Here is a 12,814-nt window from a genome sequence, read left to right as displayed (position 1 = left end):
TTCCCAGCTGTTCTGCTCCCAATCCAGCTCCCTGCTAATGGCCTGGAGAAGCAGTGGAGGAGGAACAAGTGCTTGGTCCCCTGCAGCCACGTGGGACACCTGGAAGAAGTCCCTGGCTCCTGGCTTTAGCCTGGCCCAGCTCTGACTGTTGTGGCCACTTCAGGAGGGAACCAGCAGATAGAAGATTGCGTGTGTGTGTGTGTGTGTGTTTCCATCTCTCTCTCTTTCCCTCTCTGTAATCTGCCTTTCAAATAAATAAATCTTAAAAAAAAAAAAAAAAAGACACAAACCTCCAGAAGACTGACAGTGAAGAGCAACTCCCTCACCCCACCTGCTTTCCCCTCCTGCTCCAGTCTGCAGAGCCAGCCTCTTTTAATTCTTTTCGATCACCTATTCATTTTCCTGGTGGATTTTACTTTTAAAATCTTGCATTTGAATTTCCTCTCTCCCTTTCCAGTTCTTTCCAGTCTCCTCTCTGAATTTTATCCCCCAGCCCTACCCTATACACTCCTATCTACCACCCCCTAACAATAATTCCTACAACAAGGCCCCTCTTGGCTCTCTGACTCCTGGGAGAACTCAAACTCCAGCCCTGGAGGCTCAGTTTTAGCTCCTGAGCAAGTTCATTAAAGCTACTACTCTTCAAAGGCTTGATCTGCCCACAAGGAGTTTCATGCCTGATGCTCATAAAAGAAAATTTCCCTTTATTTTACTCAAATAAGTAAATTATAGAGTAATATAACCAATAATGGAGTAAGGTCAATGCTCAGATAAAAATGTGAAAAAAATAAAAAGGACAGAATTGTTAACTCTAAGGAAATCAGGAATCACTTTCCAGAAGGAAAAAAAGTTTACTTATGAAGGAAAGAGAGGCTCGTTGGGCTCACATTGTGGTGGCTGACAATCCAAGTGACATGATGTAGGCTCCAGCAAGGGCCCCCTGGCAGTTTGCAGAATACATGCAGAGGAAGAACACATGGGGAAGCAGGAAGTAGAGAAACACTGGGTGAGGCCAAACTCAGGCTTTTCTAACAACCCTTCCATGGGAACTAATTTCACTGGCCTGAGGACTCCCCATTTCTAGCACCTCTGAAAGGCTCCATCTCCCAATGGTGCCACCCTGGGAACCAAGCCATGAACACATGGGTCTTTGGTGGACACCCAAACTAACATCCAAACCATCACAGTGGAGGAGGCTTTTCACATAGACAGAATGCTGTCCCAATGGTTAAATGACAGTGTCTTGGGGCAGTTGTAATTTTCCAGTATAAAGTCCAAGAGAAGAGAAATGAGCATTTAAAGCATGAATCAAGGGCTGGCACTGTGGCATAGCAGGTAAAGCCACCAACTGCAGTAATGACATCCCATATGGGTGTCCGTTCAAGTCCCAGCTGCTCCACCTCCAGTCCTGCTCTCTGCGATGGCCTGGGAAAAGCAGCAGAAAGTAGCCCAAGTCCTGTGCCCGTGTGGAAGACCAGGAAGAAGCTCCTGGCTCCTGGCTTCAGATGGGCGCAGCTCCAGCCACTGCACTGCAGCCATCTGAGGAGTAAATCAGCAGATGAAAGATTTTCTCTCTCTGTCTCTGTCTCTGTCTCTGTCTCTGTCTCTGTCTGTCTCTCTCTCTTTCTGCCTCTGCCTCTCTGTAACTCTGGCTTGCAAATAAATAAATAAATCTTTTTTTAAAAAAGTATGAATCAGATAAGTCTTATGTACAAGGCTAAGGAGCTGGACTTGAGCTCATACTCTTAAGAATTTTCAATGTGTAGAAATGTCCAAGACATGTAAATGAGCAAAATTAAATTATGAAAAATGAGGAAAAAAGGAAGTATTGGATACTGTAGGAAACTGGAGAAACAGCACCCATATAAGTGAAAGTTTAATTATTTTTATGTAAAGATGTAATGCTGATGTTGCCTGGACTTCCAGTGTTTTACTGCTTATATATTTTTTCATTTTTTAAAATTAATTTGAAAGGCAGAATGACAGGGACAAAGAGAGATCTTTCAACCACTGGTTCACTCTTCAAATGCCCACAACAATCAGGCTAGGCCAGGTCAAAGCCAGCAGCCTGGATCTCAACCTGGGTTTCCCGTGTGGGTGGCAGGGACCCACATACTTGAATCATCACCCGCTGACTCTCACAGCATGCATCAGCAGAAGCTGGAAATGGAAGCAGAGCTGGGACTAGAACCCAGACACTCTAATATGGAATGTCCTAAGTGGCATCCTTTTTTTAAAAAAAAAAAAATTATTTATCATTTGAAAGATTTTCCAAGAGGGAGAGACAGAGAGAAATTTTCCTTCTGCTGGTTCACTCCCCAGATTGCTACAATGGACAGGGCTTGGCCAGGCCAAAGCCAGGAGCCAGGAGCTTCATCCGGGTCTCCCACATGGGTGGCAGGGTTCCAAGTACCAGGGCCATCTTCGGCTGCTTTTCCCAGGCCAGCAGCAGGGAGCTGGATTGGAAGTAAGCAGCTGGGACAATGCCAGCCCCTCTACCCAAGTGGCATAATAACTGATTTGCCAAACACTTGTCCCTAGTTTTTCAAAATAGCAGATATCCAATTTTTGGTCAAATTCTGCAAGTTCTTTTTTTTTTTAAGATTTATTTAATTTGGGGCTGGTGCTGTGGTGTAGCAGGTTAAGCCACCACCATCCCATATGGGCGCCAGTTCAAGACCTCCCTGCACCATTTCCGATCCAGCTCTCTGCTATAGCCCAGGAAAGCAGTAGAAGATGGCCCAAGTCCTTGGACTCCTGCACCCACATAGGAGACCCAGAAGAGGCTTCTAGCTCCTGGCTTCAGATCGGCTCAACTCCAGCCATTGCGGCCAATTGGGGAATGAACCAGTGTATGGAAGACCTGTCTCTCACTCTCTGCCTCTTCTCTCTCTGTGTAACTCTGCCTTTCAAATAAGTAAATAAATATTTAAAAAAATTTTTTTTAATTTGAAAGGCAGAGTTACAGAGAGGGAGATAAAGAGAAAGGTCTTTCATTCACTGGTTCACTCCCCAGATGGCTGCAACACCTGGAAGCCTGGTCAGGCCAAAGACAGAAGCTTCTTCCAGGTCTCCCACATGGGTGCTGGGGCACAAGCTCTTGGGCCATCTTCCGCTTCTGCTTTCCCAGGCACATTAGCAGGGAACTGGATTGAAAGTGGAACAGCCAAGAGTCTAACCTGTGCCCATAAGGCATGCCAGTGTTGCAGGCGGTGGCTTAACTGGCCATGCCACAGGGCCAGCCCCTCTTCAGGTTCAGAGTCTGAGCCAAAATACATACACAAGTATACATGGAAACTTTAAGAGTGGCTCAGCCAACAGTCCACGGTGTTTAATCTCCTCTAGAAGTAATACAGGACAGCCATTATTAAAATTTCAAGAAAGGTGTAAGCCATGGTCATGACCTACAGTGTAGAAGATCTCTGGTGTAGGCTGTAGGCTGAATGGATGAGAGAGGGAGAAATAATTTGTGGAGACAGAAGTTGGAATGTGTTTGGTAATCAGTCATCGGTAGCAGACATGCTGGGAGTCCAAACTAAACCACACCACTTTTTTTAATTGACAAACAATAATTGCATATATGAGATGACTTCTAGAAGTTTATGGAAAATAGAATTAAAAGATGTTTGTGCTGGTGCCGCGGCTCAATAGGCTAATCCTCCGCCTTGCAGCGCCAGCATACCGGGTTCTAGTCCCGGTCGGGGCACCGGATTCTGTCCCGGTTGCCCCTCTTCCAGGCCAGCTTTCTGCTGTGGCCAGGGAGTGCAGTGGAGGATGGCCCAGGTGCTTGGGCCCTGCACCCCATGGGAGACCAGGAGAAGCACCTGGCTCCTGCCTTCGCATCAGCATGATGCGCCGGCCGCAGCGCACCGGCCGCAGCAGCCATTGGAGGGTGAACCAACAGCAAAGGAAGACCTTTCTCTCTGTCTCTCTCTCACTGTCCACTCTGCCTGTATTTAAAAAAAAAAAAAAAAGATGTTTGTTTTTGGTGCAAAATATTTGGAAATCTGTGCATAGTTTTTTCATAGTATACATTTTATATTAACATTTTTAAATACACCTTATATGCATGGATTTCAATTTTTTGCCAGTAAAATAAACTTTTAATTAATTTAATTTAATAATGTTTTAATTTCATTTTTCCATGAACTTTTTGAAGTCCTTGTGCATACCCAGGTATACCCAGTAGAGGAAGTGTAAATCATATAGTAGTTGTATTCCTAGTTTTTTGAGGAACTTTTATGCTCTTTTCCAGAATGGCTATTCTCATTTACATTCCCACCAACAGAGTTCAGAGTTCCCCTTTCTCTGCATCTTGCCAGCATTTGCTATTTCTGCCTTTTTGATAACAGCCATTCTAACAGAGGAGAGATAATATCTCGTTCTGCTTTTGATTTGCATTTCCCTGATGGCTAATGATGCTGACGGAGCCTTTTCTCATATACCTGTTGGCCAAGTGCATGTCTTCTAGTGAAAAATATCTAATCATTTTTATAATGCTCTGTTAAAAATACAATTATTTGGCTTTTTGCTAGCACAACGTTTTTTAATTGATTATTATTTTTCAGTGGAGAGTAGGAAAATGATCTTGAGCATTTCTCAACAGAACTTGAGCCTAGCTGATCACGGTGAAGGTCCCTGTTTCTGAAAACCTGGGGTGTAACACACACTTTCAGAGACAGAACTAATTTATCCCTAATTTATTCGATTCTATACTTTCCATTTCTTCCTCACAAATGCACTTGTCAGCAGTAAGATGAGAAAAGATGGTACAACTGACATTAGTGGGGCAGCTGACTAAACCCCTTCCCTCTGCTTCTGTCTTATTTCACTTGTAAACAGACACCTTTCCTGCCAATGGCTCCCACGTGCCCTCATTTCAAAATTACAAATAAACAATGCAGGCCAACTGAGCATCCTAACTGTGAAATTCTAAACATGAACTTCATTATACCAGTCATTTAAATATGTCTTTAACGTGTCTGTTAAATTATTTTTTAAAAAAGAGAAAATTGGAGAAGAGAGAGAATAGCAATGGATATGTTATCTTTCTGCCTTACTACAGCACCTAATACTTTCATTTCTATGTATTTCCTGGAAAATGAAATTAAAAGTTTTTTTTGATGCAGAAAAAAAGTTGAAATCCATGAACTCAATTTTTTGCATCAAAACTTATATTTTTAAATTAATTCCATTTTGCACGGACGTGTTAAAGTTCCCTGGTATACTTACATATTTATATTTCCAGCACAAAATTATTGCCTCTGGCAACAGCCATAGAGAACTGTTTAGCCACTTACAGTACATTTTCAGATGTTTCTGAACCAGATCTGTACAGACAGATCGAATATTTAGTCTCATGTTGTAACCAGTTAAATCAGTGAAAAGCAATGTCCTCTAACTGCACAGATATGACTTGTCCATTGCTGTCCGAGCTTAGCCCCACTCATTCCTTGAGCTCACAGAGAATGCCTGAGCATCAGGTCAGTCCCACCCATCCCCAGAACAGAAAGGCAGTGGGACACTCCATCAGCATTGTGTCTCATGCCAGGTGAGCTTGGAAGAGAGTCCAGGCTGTGGGGATATTATCAGGCATTCGCACACCAGACAAGCACAGGAGGAAGTCAAGGCTCATGCGCAGAGGGCAGCTCTGGCCTGCTTTCCCACCAAGTCTCAGACTCTGGGCTCTGTTCCCACTATTTTCAGACTTTTTTTTTTTCCTGCTTCCCATAAAGATATGTATGGATATGACCCTGGCACCAGAGATCTTACTCTCACTGCTGTAAAATCCTTTTCTCCATGGGGATAAAAATCAACACTCTAATCCACCACATGTTCTGGCACAGGCTTGTTCTTATTTCTTTCTGTGGAACCTCAGCTTAGAGAGGGCCTAGCACTATCTCTGAGATCAGAGGAAAGAGAGAGTGAATTTCTTGCGAATCCTACTGGAATTGTGACCAAGGGAGATAGACACGTTCCAGATATCCTGAGTCGGACCCTGGGATCCATTTTCTCATAGGAATAATCACTAGCTGCCCAAGCAAAAGTTCACAAAATCCCCTTAACCCATAACATTCTCGGAATATCCCAGAAGTTTCTGTGTAACCCATCCACTGCCTTCTCGGTTTTCCCCAGCGTGGTTTTTCTCCTTTAACTGACTAGCACGGAATACGATCCCACTTTGCCGCATTCTCCAACCCTTGGCGCTCAGCTTTACGAAGTCCCACGGGCCCGATCCACCAGACGCTGAACCCTATGCGGGCTCACCTGATGAGTTTCCCAGTCGCAGTGCCACGGGCCCCAGCTCAGGCTGTTGACAGGGTGTGGGCTTTCTCCACCATTCCTTCTTTGTCTTCTTTACCGATGGTTGCAGCTGTCATGGAAACTGTGGGAAAGTTGGAGGCCTCGTGTTATACATGGTGATCTGCCAGAGACAGGTCCATTTATATATGGAGATTCTATGTCGGATACGGATTGGTCACTGGGAAAGGGATTGTTTATTAGATGGAATTGGAAAAAAATTATCCACCACGTGAAGGAAAAAAATCATTTTTCTGCGTCTCAAGATTTCTCCCATTCTCTCTGTGGAAAGAAGAGGGAAGACAAGCAAGGCGAACATGCTGAACTCTTGAAATGGACAGACTTGGGAACTCTGACAGACTCTGTCTGATTTTAACTCCTTTCTAAATAGTATGCATAAAATAATGCATCTTGGGTTTGCTGAAATATTTCATAACTGATAACACGCATTCAACAGTACACAGCTTAAGGGCAAAGATACGTATTTTATTTCCCATTCTTTCCTCACCACCCACAAGCCACAGCACAGTAACACCATATGGCTATATTAAATTCTGCAATGACCTTTTCATAGGATTTTATAATGAAATTCTAAAAGCTACAATTAAACACCCATATTTTCATTTTCATTGTCTAGACTGCTAGGGAAAAAATTCTTCAGGGGCCAACATTGTGGCACAGAAGATTAGGCCACCTCCTGTGAGATCAGCATCTCATATGCACAATGGTTCAAGTTCTGATGCCCAACATTCGCAGTCCTGGCTGCCTCAGTGCTGCTCCAGCTCCCTGCTGATGCACCTGGGAAAGCAATGGAAGATGGCCCAAGTGCTTGGACCCTGCACCCTCGTGGGAGACCTGATAGAATTCAGTCTGGCCCAGTCCTACCATTGCAGCCAATTAAGCTAGTAAATCAGGGAACAGAAAATTCCCTCTGTCTCCCTCCACGCCTCCCCCTCTCCCTCCCCTCCCCCTTCTCTGGAACGCAGACTTTCAAATAAATAAATAAATCTTGAAAAAATAAATAAAAGACAATAAATCCTGTGAATTTTGTTTGTAAGGAATAAGACAGTTATCAGAGAAACTGAAGAGGAGCAGATGAAGTCATGTTTGTAAACCTGCTTGAGAAGTGGCCATCACAACCTTTAGAGTGCTTGCCATTTGGGGAGTGAACCAGCAGATGCAGGACCTCTCTCTCTGTCTCTCCATCACTGTCTCTGTCTCTCGCTGTCACTGTGCCTTTCAAATGAATAGATAAATCTTAAATATGGCAAATACTAACCTAAGAGTTTTTGCTAAAAGCAAACTAAGAATAATATAAGCAAAAACTAAACATTTAACTTCCCTTTGAAGAAGCTGGCATGAGCACCTTTTCCTGGGGGTACTACACACCGGATTTTTGAAGCGATTTGGCAATAGTGAGGCACAAAAATTTCAGACATTTCCTCCAATAATCAAGTCTGATAATTTGTTCCGTAAATGTAATTCCAACGAATAAATAAGCAATGTTTAGAGAGATTATTTTAACATCTTATTATAGAAATAAGTCTACATCAAAAGGGGGGGAAATTAAGCAATTCATAGATTGCTAATTTAACAAACTATTTTGCAACCAGAAATGATTTTTTAAGACAATTTAATTATTTGAAAGGCAAAGTTACAGATAGTGAAGCGGGAGACAGAGGAGGAGAGATCATCCCCCAAATGGCTACAACAGCCAGGACTGAGCCAGGCCAAAGCCGAGAGCTTCATTTTGGTCTCCCATGCATGTAGCAGTGACTCAAGTACTTGGGCCATCTTCTGCTGCCTTCCCAGACACATTAGCAGGGAGTTGGGGTGGAAATGAAACAGCCAAGACTCAAACTGGCACTCACATGGAATGCCAACACCACAACACCAGCCCCAGGAATAGTAGTTTTTTAAAAATGTATGCATATAAAGAAAAGAATTTTAAGCAAAAAATTAAAAAACATATTTTTTATCAATAAACATTAAGTTTATATAAAAGAAATATCTACACTTGGAAGAGAGCATAGAAATGGAAATATTAAGGCTTACAAATATTGAATAACTTCTCTTTTTTAAAGATTTATTTATTTGAAAAGCAGAGTTACAGAGAGGCAGAGGCAGAGAACTAGAGGTCTTCCATCTGTTTCTTCACTCCCCAAATGTCCACAATGGCTGGAGCTAAGCCAATCCAAAGCCAGGAGCCAGGAGCCAGGAGTTCCTTGAATAACTTCTTTAAGGACATTTTAACAAAGCTTCCATTAAGACAGTTACTTTGGGGGCTGTCCTTGGTAATACCACTGCCTGAAACACTGGCATCCCATATGGGTACCAGCTCAAATTCTAGCTGCTCCACTTCTAATCCAGCTCCCTGCTAATGGCCTGGGAAAAACAGCGGAAGATAACCCAAATGCTGGGACTCTTACCACCCACATGGGAGACCAGGATGAAGCTCTGTGTTCCTGGCTTCATCCTGGCACAGTGCTGGTCATTACAGCCAGTTAGGGAGTTAACCAGTGGATGGAAGACTTCTCTGTCTCTCCTTCTCTGTAACTCTGCTTTTTAAGTAAATAAAAATGAAAGAAAAGAAGAAAGAGAAACAAAGAAGAATGTAGATTAGTGGTTGCCAGAAACAGGAGAATGGGAAATAGAGAGTGACTGCTTTTCCAAAAAAAAAAAAAAGTTACTTTGATACTAATGAATACTTTTTTAAAGAAAATTTGTTTTACTTATTTGAAAGGCAGAGTTATATAGAGAGAGAAAGAGACAGATCTTCCATCCGCTGGTTCTCTCCCCAAATGACCACAACAACTGGGGCTGGGTCAGGCTGAAGGCAGGAGCCAGGAGCTTCTTCCTGGTCTCCCATATGGGTGCAGGGGCACAAGAATTTGGGCCATCTTCTACTGCTTTCCCAGGCACATTAGTAGGGAGCTGGATCAAAAGTAGAGGAGCCAGAACTCAACCCAGAACCCATATAGGATGCTGATTTGCAGGCAGTGGCTTTATCCACTATGCCACAATGCTAGCCTCACTAATAAATACATTATTTTTTTTTTTGACAGGCAGAGTGGACAGTGAGAGAGAGAGAGACAGAGAGAAAGGTCTTCCTTTGCTGTTGGTTCACCCTCCAATGGCTGCCGCAGCTGGCACGCTGCGGCCGGCGCACCGCGCCTATCCGAAGGCAGGAGCCAGGTGCTTCTCCTGGTCTCCCATGGGGTGCAGGGCCCAAGGACTTGGGCCATCCTCCACTGCACTTCCTGGCCACCGCAGAGGGGCAACTGGGACAGAATCTGGTGCCCCGACCAGAACTAGAACCCGGTGTGCTGGCGCTGCAAGGCAGAGGATTAGCCTACTGAGCTGCAGCGCCGGCCAATAAATACTTTCAAGATCACTGAAGGGATGGCAGTTAGTCTGCGAGTTAAGACTCCCATATGTTATGCTGAAGTGCCTGGATTTGATGCCTGCTCTGGCCCCTGATTCCAGCTCCTCACCAATACCCCTAGGAGGTAGCAGGCATAGCCCAAGTACTTGTTCCCCTGTCAGACATGTAGGAGACCTGGATTGTGTTCCTGGCTCCTGGCTTCAACCATGGTTCAGCCTCTGCCATTGTGGGCATTTTGGGGGTGAACCAGAGAATGGGGAGATAGGAGCTGCCTGTCTCTTTCTCTCTCTCTCTCTTTCTCTCTGCCTCATAAGAGACATTTTAAAATAAAACATAATTAAAGGAGACATTTCTTCCTGATAAGAACCAAAAAAATTCCATGGGATCAGCAGAAATGATAACATCTTAAATAGCTGTCCAAATAGTTAACAACACAGAAAATGCATTTTAATTTAACATTTTCCCTGTTTAATCCACATACATTTCAGAGAAAAGATTACGCAAACATCAGATTGATCTTCTAATTCATAGGAATGCTGAATTGTAAGATGTTGTGTTCTGTGCCCAAATGCCTTGTTTATTAGGCATTCTCATGTTTTGCTGATAGAAAACAGAATTCAGCTTCCCATGGTTACAGTTGGAAAACCATGTCCTCATTTCATGGTGATAAACAATGTTGTGACACATTGTAAAAGGAAATGTCCTATTTTCAAGTTTATGGGCTTTTTATGAATCAGAACAAGGGTTATATAAGTAGATCTCATCTGAAAAGAGTTTCTAAACCCATACACAAGGAAAAACAAAACTTCTGGAATATAATTCTCAAAGGCTAAGAGAGAATCAAGGAGGAGGCTTTTGCAGACTACCTAATAGTTTAGGCTTAATTAGAAATCAACCGGGCAGGCGCCGCGGCTCACTAGGCTAATCTTCTGCCTTGCGGCGCCGGCACACCGGGTTCTAGTCCTGGTCGGGGCGCCGGATTCTGTCCCGGTTGCCCCTCTTCCAGGCCAGCTCTCTGCTGTGGCCCGGGAGTGCAGTGGAGGATGGCCCAAGTGCTTGGGCCCTGCACCCCACAGGAGACCAGGAGAAGTACCTGGCTCCTGCCTTCAGATCAGCGCGGTGCGTCGGCTGCGGCGGCCATTGGAGGGTGAACCAACAGCAAAGGAAGACCTTTCTCTCTGTCTCTCTCACTGTCCACTCTGCCTGTCAAAAAAAAAAGAATAAAAAAAAGAAATCAACCACAAATATTTATTTTTCCCCCAAGGCAAATGACCAAAGCCAAAAAATACCATTTCTCAAACTTCAGTCCCTTTTACTTTGATGCTAATAAGTCATATAGTTTCCAAAATATAGACATATCATCCTGTAAGGATTTATCTTTTTCCACTAAACTTCACAGGCAACATTCAGCAAGTAAGTTGAATATTTCTGTGAGACACATGGTGTCCCTTAAACTTGAGATTATAGAATTTTGTCACGTTTTGTTAAGAAGCTGCAATGGTATGACAGTGGAAAGGCCACTTTCTCTTTTTAGGCCTAATTTGATCAACGTGTAAAATAAAATTTTTGCTGCCAAATGAATTCCCTTCACATATTTTAACATGTAACTATTTTTAAATTACTTTAAAGAGATAAGAAGCCTGGATGAGCATCTGGTACCATGGTGAAGTCAGCACTTGGGATGCCCACCTCCCCCATCAGAGCACCGAGCTGCAGTCCTCACTCCTCCACTTCCCACGCAGCTTCCTGCTAAAATGCAACCTGAGAGGCAGCAGAGGATGGCTCCTGGTGCTGTGGCACAGTGGGTTAAGCCTCCACCTGCAATGCCGGCATCCCATATTTGTGCTGGTTCGAGACCTGGCTGCTCCACTTCTGATCCAGCCCCCTGCTAATGCACCTGGGAAAGCAGAACATGGACCAAATGCTTGGGCTCCTGCACCCACATGGGAGACTCAGATGGAGTTCCAGGCTCCTGGCTTCTTCCTGGCCCAGCCCTGTCCATTATGACCATTTGAGGGAATGAACCAGCAGACAGAAGATCTCTCTCTCTATCTCTCTCTCTCCCTCTCTCCCTCTCTCTGTAACCCTGACTTTCACATAAATAAATACATCTTTTAAAAATAAATAAAAATAAAAGGACATAAATCCCATGAGTTTTGCTTCTAAGGAACAGAATCATTACCAGAGCAATTGAAGAGGGGCAGAAGAAGTCATACTTGTAAACCTGCTGGAGAAGCTATCACCAGAACCCTTTGGAGAAGAGTGCTTGCTTCAGGACAATTCAAATGGTAACAGAATGATTTTTCTGGAGACTTCCATTTTGGGTTGCTCAGACTGGACCACTGCTCACATCTAAAGAGTTTTTGTTGTGGTGGTTTTTTGTTTTTGTTTGTTTTGTTTTGCTTTTTGACAGGCATAGTTAGTGAGAGAGAGAGAGAGACAGAGAGAAAGGTCTTCCTTTTCCATTCGTTCACCCCCCCAAATGGCCGCTATGGCTGGTGCACTGCGCTGATCCGAAGCCAGGAGCCAGGTGCTTCCTCCTGGTCTCCCATGCGGGTGCAGGGCCCAAGGTCCTGGGCCATCCTCCACTGCACTCCCCCCGGGCCACAGCAGAGAGCAGGACTGGAAGAGGAGCAACCAGGACAGAATGCGGTGCCCCAACCGGGACTAGAACCTGGTGTGCCAGCACCGCAGGCAGAGGATTAGCCTAGTGAGCTGCGGCACCGGCCACATCTTAAGGGTTTTAAGACTGTGCATGAGCCCGCCCTGCACTGTGAACAACAATCTATGGCAAGGTTCTCTGCATAAGGATATTCAGATCCCTCTGTCACCTGAGCAATGACTATGACAACAGCCATATCTTTCCTGTTTATAAGATGTTTTTTAGGGGCTGGTGTAGTGGCGTGGTGGGTGAGGCTGCCACCTGCAGTGCTGGCATCCCACATAGGCACCAGTTCATGTCCCAGCTCTTCATTCCCATCCAGCTCCCTGCTAATCACCTGTGAGAGGCAGCACAGGATGCCCTGAGTGCTTTGGCCCCTGCCACCCACATGGAGACCTGGAGTAAGCTCCTGGCTCCTTGCTTCAGCCTGGCCCAGCCCCAGCCTTTGTGGCCATGTGGGGAGTATA

At 44.4% G+C, this 12,814-nt stretch overlaps 2 protein-coding genes across 2 annotated transcripts in view; both read right to left on the bottom strand.

Moving 5' to 3' along the window:
* Nucleotides 1–6,303, bottom strand: part of LOC149124737 (uncharacterized) — a 309,955-nt gene extending 303,652 nt beyond the window's left edge. The window contains exon 1 of the mRNA XM_089303907.1: nucleotides 6,268–6,303. The gene's annotated coding sequence lies outside the window, so the exon portion shown is untranslated. The remainder of the gene's footprint in view (nucleotides 1–6,267) is intronic.
* AEBP2 (AE binding protein 2) overlaps nucleotides 1–12,814 on the bottom strand; it is a 153,897-nt gene that overhangs the window by 20,724 nt on the left and 120,359 nt on the right. The gene's annotated exons all lie outside the window — the stretch shown is intronic.

This window comes from Oryctolagus cuniculus, chromosome 9 (assembly GCF_051225735.1).
Source record: "Oryctolagus cuniculus isolate XC-2025 breed Fujian yellow rabbit chromosome 9, ASM5122573v1, whole genome shotgun sequence".
Classification (NCBI taxonomy): Eukaryota; Metazoa; Chordata; class Mammalia; order Lagomorpha; family Leporidae; genus Oryctolagus; species Oryctolagus cuniculus.
Note: the sequence above shows the minus strand (reverse complement) of the source record. Positions and strands in the feature narration are given on the sequence as shown.